Source organism: Saccopteryx leptura, chromosome 2 (genome assembly GCF_036850995.1).
Source record: "Saccopteryx leptura isolate mSacLep1 chromosome 2, mSacLep1_pri_phased_curated, whole genome shotgun sequence".
In the NCBI taxonomy this organism is placed as follows: Eukaryota; Metazoa; Chordata; class Mammalia; order Chiroptera; family Emballonuridae; genus Saccopteryx; species Saccopteryx leptura.
In genome coordinates, this window is record NC_089504.1 from 36,263,168 (window position 1) to 36,282,389 (window position 19,222).

Here is a 19,222-nt window from a genome sequence, read left to right on the forward strand (position 1 = left end):
TTACTCCTCTCATCATCCATTCTTGTATGTCATCAAATCCTGTTAACTTTCATTTCAAAATTCCTTTGGCAATGTTTTATTTACATCAATACTACCATTACCAACGTAGTTTAAGTTATTCCTCCTCAAACTTTGGACTAAACTAACAGTTTTGTAGGTAGTGTCTCTCCTACCTACTCATGGTACCCATCACCACCACTTCTCCTGGTTTAAAACGGCATTCCCTTGCCTGATCAGGTGGTGGTGCAGTGGGTAGAGCATCAGACTGGGATGCAGAGGATGCAGGTTCAAAACCCTGAGGTTGCCGGCTTGAGTGCAGGCTCATCCAGATTAACCACAGGCTCAACAGCTTGAGCACAGGATCACTGGCTTGAGTGCGGGGTCGCTGGCTTGAGCATAGGATCATAGACATTACCCCATGGTCACTGGCTTGAGCCCAAAGGTCACTGGCTTGAGCCCAAGGTCGCTGGCTTGAGCAAGAGGTCACTTGCCCTGCTGTAGCACCCCAGTCAAGACATATATGAGAAAGCAATCGACAAACAACTAAGGTGCCACAACAAATAACTGATGCTTCTCATCTCTCTCCCTTCCTGTCTGTCTGTCCCTATGTGTCCCTCTCTCTGACTCTCTCTGTCAAAAAATAAAATAAAGTAACCTTCCCTTTTCTACACATAGTCAAAGATTGAATCTCCAAGATTCAAACTCAGTTATTTTCCTCCATGCAACTTTACATATTTACCCCAGAACAGTCATCTTCCCCTTGCTGAACTGCTACATTAGACAGAAAACACACTGGTTTGCATGATCATATCCCAAATATTACTTCTTGGTGGTATTTTTCATATATCTGAAGGAGATAGAAAGAGACTAAATAACAAAAAAACTATATATTTTTTCTGCAGTGCCTATTGTGGCTTATAAAATAAGATACATATTGACTAATTTTTTCAACAAAACATTTAGGTATGCAATGTGGTATGCTTTATATTTCATAAGGCCGTTGCCTTTATATAACAGAATCCAAGAAATCTGGGTTGTAGTTCCGCAATGCCTAAGCGAGAGTAGGCAGTGACAATGATCCAATGACATAAAGATATCCTTTGGATACAGAACCTGTATATATATATATAATAACTGTTTGTAATATAATATCAGGTATTCTTTTATGAGTGGGATTTTCTCTTAAATTCCTTGTATTTGTTAGAGATTCAATTTGTTACTCAAGCTGTGGATTTATGGGATTTACATCCTTAAAACCAATTCCAGCATGATTTCACACAGAAGCTTTCTTGACGTTAACCACGACAACAAATAAAATAATTCTTCCCTTTGAGAAGAACAAGTGCTCCATGAAAATAAATACATCATTTAAATTTAAAGCATGATGTGTAAACTCAAGCTCCACCTCAATCTTCCAAATGTCTATATTAATCTAACCTCACACATTCTCTATTACTATTCAGATGTGGTTTCTGAGTACCATTACTCCAAATAATTCAATTCCCTATCCGAAATTCCCAGTTTTCTCTCTGCTTGCTTTTCTCTATATAAGCTAAGATTCTTGCTCCTGAGTTGCCCGGCTTGATTTATCTCAATCCTACCCACTCACTAAATAGGCTCTAAAGTCTCTCACAGGACCTCTGTATTGTCTCTTTTTTTTTTTCCTGTTTTTTTCTGAAGCCAGAAACGGGAGAGACAGTCAGGCAGACTTCCGCATGCGTCCTACCGGGATCCACCTGGCACGCCCACCAGGGGGCGATGCTCTGCCCCTCCGGGGTGTCGCTCTGTTGCAACCAGAGCCACTCTAGCGCCTGGGGCAGAGGCCGAGGAGCCATCCCCAGCGCCTGGGCCATCTTTGCTCCAGTGGAGCCTCGGCTGCGGGAGGGGAAGAGAGAGACAGAGAGGAAGGAGAGGGGGAGGGGTGAAGAAGCAGATGGGTGCTTCTCCTGTGTGCCCTGGCCGGGAATCAAACCCAGGACTTCTGCACGCCAGGCCGACGCTCTACCACTGAGCCAACCGGCCAGGGTGTATTGTCTCTTAAATTCTTAAATGACAATGAAATCAGGTACTCCAATCTGGATTCTAACCATCACCTCATTTTCCATTAAAAATACGAACCCAACAAAACAAAAATAATATTCCCCTGTATATTCAAATGCCTCTATAGTACAAGTGATAAGTACAGAGAGAATAGCATTTGTCCAATTTTTAGAGCCTGTCCTCCATATATCCACATTCAAATGAAAACTTAACACCAACTACAACATCAACCAGTGTACTTAATTGTGTGGCATAGGTAAGTAAGTGCCAGAGGAGTTCAAAGAGCAGTATCAGTGAGAATCAGGTCACAAAAGTCAAATAGGTAAAGCTTCAATATAGATGAGATTTCAATAGACTGACTAGGAAGGAGGGAAAAGAAAATTCTTGAGGACAGAGAAAAGCAAAAGAATAGAAGGAATTTGAGTCAATAAACATTCATGGGAAGAAAAAATTCACATCTATATGTAACTACTACGTGCAGCTACTGTGCTCAGTGCATTTCACAGGTTATCATTCACTTCTAATAAATAAGCTTTGTATTATCATCAACAAATGATAAATTTGTAGAGATCCATTTTTTATAGTAGAGAAACTCTGAGGCTCACGGTATCAAAACTGAAACCCCTGGTCTACCTGAATCCAAAGATTATACACTTTCTTTTTTTTTTTTTACCATAATATATTTTTCTACCTATTTTTTACTCAACATTTGGTATCTCTTCCATCTTCAAAACTTTCTTAAGCTGCCTTTGGCCTCTTAGAAAATAATTCCATTCTAATGACTTATCACTATCATTCTTCTATCAAAAATAAATAGAAGCTATCAACCCAAGATATGTTTGATACTTCTGATTTACATGAAACTACCACTCTCTTTTTAAGAATTGGTATTGTTATCACACTGTCATCTATTCACAGCTAGCTAATACTGCTTCTACCAATACAAAATAAAATATATCTTTAAACTGTCATAAATTAATATATGACACCCAGAAAAGCAGAAATCCAATATGATATGGCCAGGAAACATTTGGCACTAAAAGGTACTGAGTTATCTAGGTATCTCTCCAACAAACATACAGTTATTCAGATGAGTGCTTTCCATTCAGATGAGAACTCATCCATGGCCTATGCTCAGCAAAAAATGAGCTAGTTATCCTGTCCTATTCTTACCAGAAAAGCTGGGTATATACCTACCAAGGAAAAAGAGGGCACTTTAACAGGAGTAAAAAAGAAAAGCAACACAGGGGAACAGAAAGGAGGGAAGAATTGTTTTGGGTGGCTAGGTGGTCTTTCATTGTACTGGTAATTTATAAAATAGGATTTGAAAACTAGAGACTGCCTAAATATACATTCTGTTCCTTGGTCTAAACCTAAGAAAATAAGATAAATGCATAATATAGATTCTAAAGTTTAGGCTGACCCTTAGGAATATAAATGAACATTTTTTTTAAGAGAGAGAAAGAAAGGAGAAACAGAGGGAGGAGAGAGAGATGAGAAGCATCAACTTGTAGTTGCTTCACTTTAGTTGTTCATTGGCTGTTTCTCGTATGTCTTGATGAGAGACAATGGATACTTCAGTTGACAATGTAGAAACCATAAAGTCTTGAATGCCAGTATGAGAAACAGGAAAATCAGCATGTAAGATGGATTTATATCATGGAGAAACTGGGCAAGAAGGCTCTAAAAGTTAATCCAACAACCCTTAATAAGTGTTATGTGTCAAGTATTTTGCTATTCACAAAAAACAAAGCAAAGATTCCTAGCAATCCCTATACTCGAGTTTAAAATCTAGTGAAACATATACATAAATACATTATTTAACTATCACAAAATTTAATACAATAGCAATATAAGTCAAGTGCTAAAAATTTATATAAAAATAATTATGTGAGCCAGACCAGTGATAGCACAGTGGATAGAACTTTGACCTGGGATGCGGAGAACATGATCTCAAGGTCACTGGCTGGAGCCCAAAGGTTGCGCTGGCTTGAGCAAGGGGTCACTGGCTTGGCTGGAGCCATCCAGTCAAGGCACATATGAGAAGCAATCAGTGAACAACTAAAGTGCCACAACTACGAGTTGATGTTTTTCATCTCTCTCTCCCTCTCTTGCTTGCTAAAAAACTAATAAAATAAAAAAAGATGTGTCCATGGAAAAGTTGTTCAAAGATGTTCATCAATAACAGCATTATTTCTCGTAGCCAAAAAAAGTGAAAACAACCCAAATGTCTATCAACTGATAATCAAAGTGTACTATATGCATACAATGGAATATTATTCTGTCATAAAAAGGCATTAAGTTTAGATACATGACAATATTCAAAAGTGAAAGAAGCCAGTCACAAAAACTATATATTGCATGACTCTTTTATATAAAATGTCCAGAATAAGTAAAGCTATAGAGATAGAAAGTGGATTACTGGTTGTCTTGGGCTGAGAGTTTTGGGGATAATAAAGGAGGGATGACAATAGGCCTGGATTCCTTTTTGAAAAAATGACAATGTTTTTAATATTAATACGATGATGGCTGCATAAACTCTGGATAAGCTAAAAAAGAAAGAACACTGAATTGTACACTTTAAATAGGTAAGTTAGACAGTATGTGAATTATAACTCACTAAAGCATTTGCTAAAAAAGAACTCTACTGATGAGTTTAAAAAGTTCAGTATCACTCCACATATACATGTACACACACACGCAGCTAATTCTTTGAGGGTATCTGATAAAGCAGTTTGGAGGTGAGCTAAACAGCCTAAACTTCCTGCTTTGAAGGTTTGAGCAAAAACGATAACTTGTTTCTTTTTCTGTATTATTATACTGTCTATCCATCCATCTCAGTACAGTTAAACTCTGCACTAGGCAGACAGTGAATGCTCAATAAATATTTGTTAATTGGTAGTGCATATAAAATATAATATGAAATAAGGGAAAATCCAACAGCATAAACAGGCTATGACAAGCACAAAGTTTAAAAAAAAAGTTTTAATTTTTGTTCAGGCTGCAGATCTTGGCAGACTACAGTACATGTGCACATATACAAGCAAGCTTCTGAGGCGTTCCCTTTTATCCAATCATTTAAACTAACAATTTTAAAAAGTATTGTACATTACATATGGAACAATGATCATTCTGAGATAAAAACATAACTTTCTGAAAACCCTATTTTTGCCTATTAAGAGATAAAAATTCAGTAAACTTTTCTATTTTAAAAGAAACATTAGTTAATAAAAGTAACTTTATTAGAATGTCTGATCAACACAAAAGTGTAGCTATCAGAAAATTTTGAAGTTACAGGTCCTTGCTGAAGCCAGCCCAATTATCACTTATTAAACCACTTTCAAACATTCTAACCATGTTAGAACGTACTTTACTGACTCAAAGATCCTCACTTTTTTTTTTTAATTTGGGCAATACAAAGATGTAGCTTTCAAGTCATGATTAAACATAAAATAAAAACTTCAAATTGAAAACACAATTTCACTTTCATTGAAATCAATTCAATGGCTCATTATTCAAAAGCTATGTTCATCAATACAAATAAACTTTCATTCCTAAAAGTTTCTATTTGAGGCTAAAATCCTAAAATAGCGCCTAAGTTACACCACAATTCAACTGCTAAGGAGAAGTTAAGTAATGCTTCCCATGACTAAATGGATTAATTCTTTAGCCCAAACACAATTACTGTTCTCCACACTGTTCCATTGAACATCTAAATAAGCATCCCAAAGCTTATTTCACTCAAAGAAAAGATCCAGACCAAAGAAATCCCAATGTATGAAGTTTACATTTTGTGTAAAGTTTTTTAAAAAGGGAAAATCTATAAGTGGTAATCAGGAAAAGAAATGAGTCATTTTAAACAGGTATGAGGGGGGGTGACATCCATTGACCAACAGATATCTTTGTTGAAGGAGTGCTGTGCAGATTCCAGTAGATGTCTTTTTCTCAAACCAACTAATTTTTCTTACTCAGTTCCTGAATCTAGACTTTTCCAAAGTTGGCACACACATTAGCAGTGCAAACACTAACTCTGACAAACAGCCTGTTATTACATGGAAAGAGATACACATTTCTTCTGACTGTTCCTATTCTTGCTATAAAGTTTTTCACCTTCAACCATATATAAAGAATGCTCTCTATGGCCACACTTACTGAACATTTTATTCTCCAATTTATTTTTAAATTTCAGAAATGCACACCTGATCTAGTAGTGGGGTCAGGGATGGGAGAGTGGGGAAAATAGGCAAACATAGAGCTGTAGTCAAATAATGCTTTATGACTCAAGAGGCAGAATGAAAGAAGACAAATAGTTATTAATTTCAGATCAGGATTCTCAAACACTGACAAATCATCTGAAAGATAGGCTATAGTTTTAATACCTGCCGTTATTGAGGCTAGGTGACTGTGTCTACTGTTTTGGAGAAAGAAAGAACACCTGGATGAGGGAGTCTGGATGAAATAATCAGTAGGGTTTCTTCTGATTTAAGACGGGTCAATTTCCACTCCTTTTTATTGAAAGTTTTAAAATTATAGGCTGTTTTTTCACTTGCCTGATGTCTCTTGGGAGACTTCTATTATCAAAGTACAGTTGTAACATCAGTTGCTAAGAGAATTTTTAGCTCTTTATAACACTTTTGTCTTTAACTAAAGGATTACTTACTGTTAGGAGGTTTTCTACTACTCTGCCCCAAAGGACTTTCACAAATAATGCAAATGTATTTTTGCAAGACCAAGCTATTTAGCTTTTGTCACCTAATGAAGGCTGAAATAATGGCAGAGCTTCCCTGCATTGTTGGAAACCAGATTGCTGCAAGTGAGCAGGTGAGTGTTTTATATAACCTTTACATCATGGAGTTTTCAGGTTTTCTTCCATAGGGCAGAAGTGACAATAAAAGGTTGAATTCCTACACTTTTTTTTTTTTTACAGAGACAGAGAGTGAGTCAGAGAAAGGGATGGACAGGGACAGACAGACAGGAACGAAGAGATATGAGAAGCATCAATCATTAGTTTTTCATTGCGCGTTACCACACCTTAGTTGTTCATTGATTGCTTTCTCATATGTGCCTTGACCTCGGGGGCCTTCAGCAGACCAAGTAACCCCTTGCTGGAGCCAGCGACCTTGGGTTCAAGCTGGTAGGCTTTTGCTCAAACCAGATGAGCCCGCGCTCAAGCTGGAGACCTCGGGGTCTCGAACCTGGGTCCTATGCATCCCAGTCCAATGCTCTATCCACTGCACCACCGCCTGGTTAGGCCCTACCCATTTTTGACTGGTGTTTAAATTCGTCAATAAGAGGTTAAACAGCCTGAACCTCACCTTTAGCAACTGCAGGTATAATCCGATTAACTTAAATGATTATTTATGCCCTTTAGAATTCTAATTAGCCAGAAGGACAACCAAGGCACACAGCATTTGGGGAAAGAGGAAGATTCTTTTAAATGCTTAGCATTTTAGCATTAAGATGGGGGAGGGAGGAGCCTGAATAAATACAGTAATAAAAACAGGAGGGACAGGAAAGGAAAAAAAGTAAAAAGAAACAGAAATAAGGGAGAGATAAAAAAAATATGAAAAAAAAATTATTTTTTTTGTATTTTTCTGAAGTGAGAAGTAGGGAGGCAGAGAGACAGACAACCACATGCGCCTGACCAGAATCCACCCACCATGCTCACTAGGGGGCAATGCTCTGCCCATCTGGGCATTGCTTCATTGTAACTGGAGCCATTCTAGCACCTGAGGCAGAGGCCATGGAACTATCCTCAGCGCCCAGGCCAACTTTGTTCCAATGGAGCCTCAGCTGCAAGAGGGAAAGAGAGAGGGAGAAAGAAGAAGGGGAAGGGTGGAGAGAGCAGATGGGCGCTTCTCCTATGTGCCCTGGCTGGGTGGGAATCAAGCCGGGACTTCCACAAGCTGGGCCAACACTCTACCTCTGAGCCAACTGACCAGGGCCGTCAATTTATTTTTTAAAACTGCACTGGTGATAAAAAAAAAACAACACAACAAAACCTAACGTATTTCTTAATAAGTCAACAAACAACAACAACAACAAAAATCTCACTAGAAAATAGGTATCTGGACTAAAATCTTATGACAAATTAGAAAGACAAAAGTAAGATAAAAAAGATAAAATTTACTTTTTTGTTTGTTTGTTTTTTTCTGAAGTTGGAAATGGGGAGACAGTCAGACAGACTCCCACATACGCCAGACTGGGATCCACCCAGCACGCCCACCAGGGGGTGATGCTCCACCCATCTGGGACGTTGCTCTGCCACAATCAGAGCCATTCTAGCACCTGAGGCAGAGGCCATGGAGCCATCCTCAGCGCCCGGGCAAACTTTGCTCCAATGGAGCCTCGGCTGCGGGAGGGGAAGAGAGAGACAGAGAGGAAGGAGAGGGGGAGGAGTGGAGAAGCAGATGGGCACCTCTCCTGTGTGCACTGGCCGGGAATCAAACCCGGAACTCCTGCATGCCAGGCTGACGCTCTACCACTGAGCCAACTGGCCAGGGCCTAGATAAAATTTACTTTTTACATAGGAAAAGATTTATTTATCATGCTTCTCTGAAAAAGCAAAAATCTCAATGGCTTCCAGTGCCCAAAATGTTTTTCTAAATAGTCACTTTTAATGTACCCCATAAATAAACTAGTTTTCTCATGTCAGTTCTAACATGTATACTCTTACACAACATGAGGCATGAAATTGAGTGAGGGGAAACTCATACCCTAGATTACAATTGTGTTACTTGCTCTATATTTTTTGGTGATTTCAAAAATACATAAGGAGTTCCAGTCCCAGATAAGATGGAATAAGCACACTCTACCCTGTCTTTCCCACTGAATGCAGGTATTAAACCTGGACAGAATGCATAAAGCAGCTATTTTAGGGCTCTGAAGAATAAACATTAGCAGGCAGATTGGGGAAGATCAGCATTCTAATTATCAACAAACTGGTGGTGAATTTACTATTTTCTCCCCTAAGGCCTAAACTCAACACAGTAGAAACTTACAAGTGAGCACTTGAGCAGACAGAGGGAACTCCAGGGACAAACTTTCTAGTTGCAGCTTGAGAATCAGGAAGGAGTCTCCTAGTGCTCAGAGTAGAGGTAACTCCTCAAATTTGTGTTCTTTTTAACATTCTTTTACATGCCAGACCCCAAGCAATATTGTAATGCAGTGGAGGTAGGGAGAACAGTAGCAATAGGGCGTGGAGTTTAAACTCTGAGAGGAAACCTTTTTCAAAAGGATAGCATGAAAGAAAGATCCAGGTAACCAAAAGTACAAGGGAGATTATAAAGAGGGAGAATCTCAGGAAAGTGATCCCATTAAATTGTTCATGAACTTCTGGGCTTACATCTAAGCTGTGCATGCATGAAGCTGATGCTTAAACAGCATACCACAGGCTTTAAAGGTAAACTATAAAACACATAACCACCCATTTTCTAGACTGGCCACTGTTTGGCACACATGCAAGTCAGATTCAAATTATACTGCAAAGGTTTTGTAAAAGAAACTGATATTAAAACACAACCCATAGGAGGTTAGTTAGAACTTGCAACCTGAACCCAACCACACTGATTGACAGCTATAACAAAAATATCAACATTCACCATAGGATTTAAACAATGTAACACTTAAATTGTTAAATACCTCACAAGATATTACCTTTATTGTCCAGGATATAGTCTAAAATAATTTGACACATTAAGAACCAGGAAAATCCCAACTTACCAGAAAAGACAATTAACATATGCCAATACTGAAATAACACAAATAATGAATTTATCTGACAAAGACTTTCAAAAGAAGCGACTATGTGGCCCTAACCAGTTGGCTCAGTGGTAGAGTGTCAGCCCCGCACGTGGATGTCCTAGGTTCAATTCCCAGTCAGGGCACACAAGAGAAGCGACCATATGCTTCTCGACCCCTCCCTCTCCCCCTTCTCTCTCTCTCTCCTCCTCCCATAGCCATAGCTCAATTGGTTCGAGTACATCGGCTCCCAGCACTGAGGATGGCTCTATGGAGCCTCTGCCTCAGGCACTACAGAAAGCTCAGTTGTGAGCATGGCCCTAGATGGGCAGAGCATTGGCTCCAGATGGGGTTCCTGGGTGGATCCCAGTCAGGGCACATATTGGAGTCTGTGTCTCTATCTCCCTTTCCTTCTCTCACTTGGAAAAAAAAAGGAAAGAAAAAAAAGCGACTATGTCCTGGCTGGATAGCTTGGTTAGTTAGAGCATCATTCCAAAGTGCAGAGGTTGCTGGTTCAATCCCCAGTCAGGGTATACAGGAACAGATCAATGCTCCTCCCCCCTGTTCCCTTTCCTTCTCCCTCCCTGCCTCATGAATATCAATAAAAATAATAATAATAAAGTTACTATGAAAATATTCCAACAAAAGCAAATACTCATAGAATGAGTGGGAAGATGGAAAAGCTCTTAAAAGAAATAAAAGATATAAAGAAGAATCAAAAGAAAAATTTAGAAACTGAAAAATAAAATAACCAAAGTGAAAATCCAATTGGACAGGCTCAACAGCCAAATGAATATGATAAAGGAAATAGCCAGTAACCATAAAAATAGATTAACAGAGGCCCTGGCCAGTTGGCTCAGTGGTAGAGCCTTGGCAGGGCATGTGGAAGTCCCGAGTTCGATTCCTGGCCAGGGCACACAGGAGAAGCAAGCGTCCATCTGCTTCTCCACCTTTCCCTCTCTTCCTCTCTATCTCTCTCTTCCTGTCCTGCAGCCAAGTCTCCATTGGAGCAAAGTTGACCCGGGTGCCGAGGATGGCACCTTGGCCTCCACCTCAGGTACTAGAATGTCTCTGGTTGCAGCGGAGCAACGCCCCAGATGGGCCGAGTATCACCCCCTGCTGGGCATGCCAGGTGGATCCCAGTTGGGCACATACAGGAGTCTGTCTGTCTGCCTCCCCCTGCTTCTCACTTAGAAAAAATACCAAAAAAATAAAATAAATAAATAAATAAAATAATTGATTAACAGAGAATATCTATTTTGAACAGAGAGAAAGAAAATATATTAAAAAAAAAACCCACCCCTCAGGGACTTGTGGGAAAATAACAAGAAATCTAATATTCATTGCATTGGGGTCCAAGCAGAAAAAAAAAGAGTGTGTTACAGAAAGAAGTATTTGAAGAAATAATGGCTGAAAACTAAAATTCTCAGCTTTACTTGCATTACTTATAGGGCAACAAAACTGAAACGACTGACAGTTTCTCATCAGAAACCCTAGAGGCCACAAGGAAGTAGAACAATATTTTTAATTGCAAACAGAAAAGGACTGTTAACCCAGAATTCTACATTCAAGAAAAATATCCTCAGGAATAAAGGTGAAATAAAGATATTTTCAGAATAAAGAAAACTAAGGAAATTCACTGCCAGCATATCTGCTCTAAAAGAACTGCTAAAGGGAAGTTCTTCAGAAGGAAGAAATATGACATTAGAATGAAACGAACATTAGAAATGAGAGAGGAGCAAACAGAAATGGTAATAGTCCATCTTAAGATCTTTAAAATGTTTGAAAACAGAAAGCAAAAGGAATAGCCATGTCTGATGGGGTTTTCAATGTATCTAGATATAATATATAAGATAAAAAAAAATCTAACAAGCAACCCTCAACTTAAAATAGGGCAAAAAGATAGTAAAACTACAACTTACATCTTTTAAATAAGGACAACTGTGTGAAAAATCTGATTTCCACAGTTCTTTAACAGCACAGCCATTTTCCTCATTTCTTTCCACTGACCCTCTTTTTTCCAAAGTAGAAACAATAACATCAAACAGCTTGTAAGTACCTACTGGTTGAACAGATTCTTTGCCCTATTAGAAGCTTAATCTGAACTATTTAAATCCAACATTAAGAAGATAAACAACTGAATTAAAACAAAACAAAAATAAAAACACTGAGCAATGATTTGAAGACTCATAAAATACACATTTTATGCCAGTAAAACTCCAATGTATTTGTTAGATACAAAGAAAAAAAGCAGTGAGGAAGGTTCAGTGGGCCACTGTTTTGCTGGTTTTATATTTCAAATTTCAAAATGGCAAACTATTTCTGACAGAGAAAGACACTTACCTTTTTAAAGTCAGAGCTCTTTTTGAGTGCCAAACTGAAGAGAAGAGATTGTTCCATTTCATAAATCCCAGTTAGCTTACTGAGGAGCAAATTCACATACACAGAAACAAATACTCTGAAGAAGTGTCATAACCCTCCCCTGTATCGTAATTAAGGCCTAACCTTAGAAATAAATAATTTCATCTTTAACTCATCTTGTTCATTCCTAAAGATTTTATTTTTGGCCTACAGAGAAAAAAAATTCTTTGAATTTGTAAATAGTCTAAGAGTATAAATTTTGTTTAGTATTAAGTAAAATGCATGTTATTCTGTAATACTAATACTAATACATTCTTAAAATTCAGTCAAACTTCAGTTACTGCCAACTGTCCTTGATGTGTTAGTAACACCCCTAAAGATTAAACAGTACAATGTCATAAATCCTATTACAGTATATAATCTCTAAATTGCATTCAAGGGGATGAAAATATACAGCATATTAATGAACTTTACATTTTCATAACACCCTTTATACTGAATGTGTGAATCTAAGTTACTTTGGATAAAAGTTTATGAAAATCCATCTTTCATAGCTATTAAATAAAATATATTCTGCTCATTCTTGGAATTAGTTACTTTGAAAATTATGTCAGCCTTAGAAATTGATTAACCTTTTCCATTTCTGTCCCAAATTTCAAGATTTATTTACATGCTATCCACTAGAGATGTGATAGAAAGAGAAAGCAAAAGGAGTAAACATCTAAAAATAAACAACACTAAACTAAGTACATATCATACAATATATCTGGAACACATTTTTAATACCCTGAATAAAATGAAAGAGTTCATTTCTCCATGTAATGGGAGGGGGAGGCAGAAGAGGAGATAATACAACCTCCAAAATATTATGTCAAAAAAACCCATGCAACAGATTTACTGCATGAAATGAAATGTTAACCATGTTGACTGAAATTATGAAAAATTATATACACAAATGGACATGTACTAATCATAGTGCACTGGGTGGTATCTCCTCCAGAAATAATATGTACAATTCCTGGCTCCCAGTGCCTGTGAATATGACCTCATTTGGAAATCCCTAATTGAAAGAATACACCCACTTACCCAATCAGTTCAAAACTCTTTATTCATAGGTACTTTAATTTTCACCAATTTATCCCCTTAAATTACTTCTCCTCTTGAGTAAGTACATCATGATGGGAATTTTTGTCTAGATATAATTTCTCTACTTTTTAAATCAAAGGTTTATTTAGCTATTTGTAATAAAAACATCTAATGGTAATGGTAAAGAATAATAAAATGAGCACTAAATTTATATATGATGACTGCTGCCTGACTAGGCAGTGGTACAGTAATAGAGCATCAGACTAGGATGCAGAGGACCCACATTTGAAACCCCAAGGTTGCCAGCTTGAGTGCGGGCTCATCTGGTTTGAGCATAGCTCACCAGCTTGAACCCAAGGTCACTGGCTTGAGCAAGGGGTCACTCAATCTTTTGTAGCCCTCCAGTCAAGGCACATATGAGAAAGCAATCAATGAGCAACTAAGTTGCTGCAACGAAGAATTGATGCTTCTCATCTCTTTCCCTTCCTGCCTGTCCCTATCTGTCCCTCTCTGTCTGTTACACACACACACACACACACACACACACACACACACACAAAATGGCTACTTCCTTAGGCTCTGGCATACCAAAAATAACATGAGAATCTCCCCCATTACTACATATTTTAATAGATCTCTAATATAAAACTGTTGACAATCTAAAACCAGATAAACAGTTCTCTATGCTAAAAAGTCATTGTAACAATAATTCAAAAAAGAATGATAATTTCATTCTCAAACGCAAAAATTGCTCAACTTGGCCTCATCTTTTTCATATTTTGAAATGAACCCTTCAGTTTTACTTTATTTCCTTATGGCAGATTTCAGATTGTTTGGGTCCAAGAGGTCTACTGTCCAAAGTCACTCTATTCAATACAAGAAACCCACAAAACAACCCAGGTATTTATCAGTCCAACAATCTGTCAGTTGTATATGCAACCTTTAGCAAATCAAATTCATACATCAGTGCAATGAACTATGCTATTTTAAATAAATCTGAATATACCACGATGATAAATGTTAAATATATTAAATTTAACTGCCCTCTTAAGAGTATCGATATTATCTTCCCTCTAATTCTAAATACAAAAGAGAAGAATTCTAGATGGAGAAGTATTAGGGAATTCAGGATGAGTAAGTCACCACGAGAACAGAACAGGATCCTACCAATCCTACCAGTAAAAAATGAAACACTTCTTGTTCTCTTATCTCTGGTATATTTTCTTTTAAATGCTTGTTCCCTTGATGGAAGCTAATTATAGGAATTTGGAAAACTGCCATTAAAGACTGAATAAAACAGGAAACAACTTACTCTATCAGTGATCCAAAACATTGTCTGACTCTTCAGATGACAAAGACTAAGTTGATTTCTAGATTTATCAGTTCAGTTAACAACATTATTACACACATTACATTGCTACATAAGATCTGACACAAAAGCACCCAGTGTTATCTGAACTGATGTGAACTACAGAAGGCTTCTGAAATTTACAAAACAATACAACACAAGTGTGAATATCAGTATAGTACACTCTACTAACTCATTTGAGTATCTACTCCTGTAATTACAAAACATCTGGAATATCACACAATTATAATACAAATATAATGCAATAAAACCCTAATACCTAACTTACACTGGGTAGGTAAAGAAGAGGCTCTCAAGACAAGATAAAGAAGCTTAAATTTACAAAACTACCAGAGGGAGAAGAGGGGGCGAGGTCAAGAGTAGACGGCAACAGAGCATTGTGGGTATGTGTGTGGGCTCTGATACAAGACTTCCTGGGTTGAAATCCTAAGTCTCCCACTTACTTAGGGACATTATCTCTTCAGACCTATTTCCTCATCTCTAAATGAGATGATAAGTGATTGGGTTAGTAGAGTGAATTGAATTAATCCATGGAAAACACACAGAGAAGTACAATGATTATTTTTATTAGTATTGAAAATGTAGTCATATACTTGCCCGGTAACCTAAAGTATTGTTGAACTGGATTATAAAAAACTGCTATTTTTGCCCTGGCTGGTTGGCTCAGTGGTAGAGCGTCGGCCTGGTGTGCAGGAGCCCCAGGTTCGATTCCCAGCCAGGGCACAAAGGAGAAGCGTCCATCTGCTCCTCCACCCCTCCCCCTCTCCTTCCTCTCTGTCTCTCTCTTCCCCTCCTGCAGCCAAGGCTCCATTGGAGCAAAGTTGGCCCGGGCGCTGAGGATGGCTCCATGGCCTCTGCCTCAGGCGCTAGAATGGCCCTGGTTGCAATAGAGCAACGCCCCAGATGGGCAGAGCATCACCCCCTGGTGGGCATGCCGGGTGGATCCCAGTCAGGCGCATGCGGGAGTCTGTCTGACTGTCTCCCCGTTTCCAACTTCAGAAAAATACAAAAAAAAAAAGCTGCTATTTTTGTAGGTCAAACAATTTGAGTATCAACAATTTTTTAAAGGTTCAACTGATTATAAAAGAAAGAGTGTGAAAACAAGTTGCTAATAATATCAAGGGGACCCAAGCCCTAAAAATCTAGAGACAACTCAGCAATGTATTCACATAGCAGCTCTAAAATATAACTGAAGGAAAGGGTAATGTTAAAATAAACCACATTTTAAATAAAGCTGGCCTCTAAAGCAACCAATATTTTACAGTGGATCGATTTTAAAAGCTGAATATTTTATATTTAAGTATGTAGTCTCTCACCTCTAAATTACAAAATGAATGTTATCACAATTTCAAAAGGAACACATACTTTTCTTTACTAAATTTTTAAAAAATGTCTAATTTTGATTACATAAATATTTACAAAGCTAATGCTGATCTATAAGGGTTTTTAAGCTTTGAGTAGTATGAACATTCATGTACGTCCTCATGCCTCCTAGACATCAAAAGTATGATCGTAAAATTTTTATTTTAAAAATGTGTAAGGCAACATTTAAAAAAGGCAAATGTATGTTCTTGTTTCCATAAATCGGTTATCAAACAAACATGATTTTAAGTTAATAAAACTGGAACTAATTTCAGTTTTTGAAAAAAAACTCACTCCCGGGGGTCAATGAGCATGAAAAAAACATACTATTCAAAGGGTTAATGCAAAAAAACAAAAAGCTAAAAGTCTATAAGCAACACAATTTATAATTAGGGTATATTATAATTCATAAATACCTATATTGATTTTAATATAAAATTTTTTATTTTTCTAAACAGCATAGTATATACACTCTACCTTAAAGCTTGTCAGTCTCTCAAACTGAAGCAAGCTCACCAAAACTGAAAAAATGAGAGCACATTTCAAGATAGCCTGATGTTTCACAAGGCTACCTTATGTTCCTGCTCATCTTTTCAAATTTCTACAACCTAAGGATCTTTAAATGATATGTAAAAACATGAGTAAAAACAATGCTCATATAAAAATATAGCATATAGATAAAATATACCTCTATGATTAATTCATGAAATTACAGTGTTATATATCAAAGAATGAAAAGGGCCAGCTCTTCTGGTAATAATCTCTCTATAAACCAGCAATATATATATCTTTTTTAACCCTTGCCCTTTTTATAAATTGAGATAAAAATCACTCTTTTAAAGTGTACAATTCAGTGCTTTTTAATATACTCATAAAGGTGCACAACCATGACTGTTATCTAATTCCAGCACATCTTCCATAAACCCTATACCCAATAGAGTCACTCCCCATTCCTCTCTCCTCCTAGCCCTTGGTAACTAAACCTACTTTCTAGCTCTATACATTTGCCTTTTTTGGTATTTCACATAAACGGAATCATAGAATCTGTAGCCTTTCATGCTTGTCTTTTTGCACTTAACACAATGTTTTGGAAGTTTACGCATGCTATAGCACATATCAGTACTCATGCCTTTTTATTGATGAATAATATTCCACTGTAAGAATAGTCATATTCCCCCCTTTATCCATGAGGGATACATTCCAAGACCTCCAGATAACACATGAAACCGCAGATAGTACCAAACCATAAATGTACTATGTTTTTTCTTATACATACATACATACTTATAATAAAGTTTAACTTATATATGAGGCACAGTAAGAGATTAGCAACAATTACTAATAAAACAGAACAATTATAACAATATACTGTAATAAAAGTTACATGAATGTGGTCTCTCTCTAATAACCAAGATGGCTACTAACTGACTGACCAACCAGTAGTATATACAGCCCAGTTATGCTGGAATAAGAGATAATTCACATCCCAGGCAGAATGGAGCGGTATACAGTACAAAATTTCACTGTGCTACTCAGACCAGTGCACAATTTAAAACTTATAAATTGCTTATTTCTGAAATTTTCCATTTAATTTTTTGGACCATGGTGACCATGGATAACTGTAATTCCAGAAAACAAAACTGTAGATAAGGGGGGGCTACTGTACTACATTTTATTTATCCATTCATTAATTGATGAACATTTGGGTTATTTCCCCATCTTGGCTATTATGAATAATGCTGCGATGAACATTCTTTATCACTTCACTCCCTTTTAAAGATATATGACAAAGTTTAAGTTAAAGCAAATCACAGTGGCACTAGCAGGCTTCTGGAGACCCTGAAGACCTTGATAAAATTTCAAGTAGTACTATCTTCTTTTTTAGGTATAAACAGCTTTTCTTTTCTTTTTTTCCTTAAATATCTGAAGAAGTGATACAAAACCCCCCACAAAACCCTCATCTACCTTTTGCAAACCATGACTAAATAGGAAGAAAAAAGTAATAACCAAAGAGGTAACAACATAAAATATTCCAAGTTTCTTATGTTGACCTTACCTGGTTTAACAACAAAAAAACAAACCTATATATCTCACATTTGACTAAAATATTTAAATAAGATTAAAGTAATTTGTTATAATAATAAAATCACAGATTTGTAGTCAAAGAATATACCATATATATATATATATATATATATATATATATATATATGTATTTGTACCTTTTTTACAGTTTGAGCTATTCTCCTAAAGCACTATGGCAAAAATTTTTGCTAAATATGCAGGATTAACATGATGAATTTGAAATGATTCAACCCTTAAATGTTTACTTTTTGTAAATAGAACAACCAAATCATCCAAAATGTCCAAACTGGCAAAACTGATTGGAGGTTAAAATTTACCCTATGTGTTTGGAAGCAAAGAATGATTAATTTTCTTAATTAGTTGATTAAAAGTATTTGATATAGATTTCTTCAAGTATCTGCCTGGAAATTATAGATTATAAAGTTTTTATTTAAATTACATAAAATGTGGCCAAGAATCTTTAAATGTTATAAATAGGAAACAAGAGTTTACAGCACATTAATTCAGTAACGTTCAAGTCAATATTTTTGTTTCCTCTATGAAAAAAAGTTATTAAAATAATGCAAAATTACTCTTCTACAAATAAGTGACATGTTAAGAATACCAAAATAAATACAGCATTTGAAAAAAATTTTAAGATAGTTTGTTTTTGTTTTTTGTTTTTTACAGAGACAGAGTCAGAGAGAGGGATAGACAGGGACAGACAGACAGGAACGGAGAGATGAGAAGCATTAATCATTAGTTTTTCATTGCACGTTGCAACACCTTAGTTGTTTGATGATTGCTTTCTCATATATGCCTTGACCACGGCAAGTAACCTCTTGCTCGAGCCAGCGACCTTGGGTTGAAGCTGGTGAGCTTTTGCTCAAACCAGATGAGCCCGCACTCAAGCTGGCGACCTCGGGGTCTTGAACCTGGGTCCTCTGCATCCCAGTCTGACGCTCTATCCACTGCGCCACCGCCTGGTCAGGCAAGATAGTACTTTTTGAGATCATGGAGCTATACCAATTTTTATAAAACAAATACTGTTCTACTATATACTAAAAACCACTGAACTGTACTGCTGTCTTACTAGTGTTAAAAATCTTTACACCTGTTTTTTAAATTCAATTTTACTTACTAATTAGGAAAATTAACAGTGAACAGTGATTTTGTTTGTTCTAGAGTACACTTACAGAA

At 36.9% G+C, this 19,222-nt stretch overlaps 1 protein-coding gene across 2 annotated transcripts in view; it reads right to left on the bottom strand.

Moving 5' to 3' along the window:
* Positions 1-19,222, bottom strand: part of ZCCHC7 (zinc finger CCHC-type containing 7) — a 253,674-nt gene that overhangs the window by 182,388 nt on the left and 52,064 nt on the right. The window lies entirely within an intron of this gene.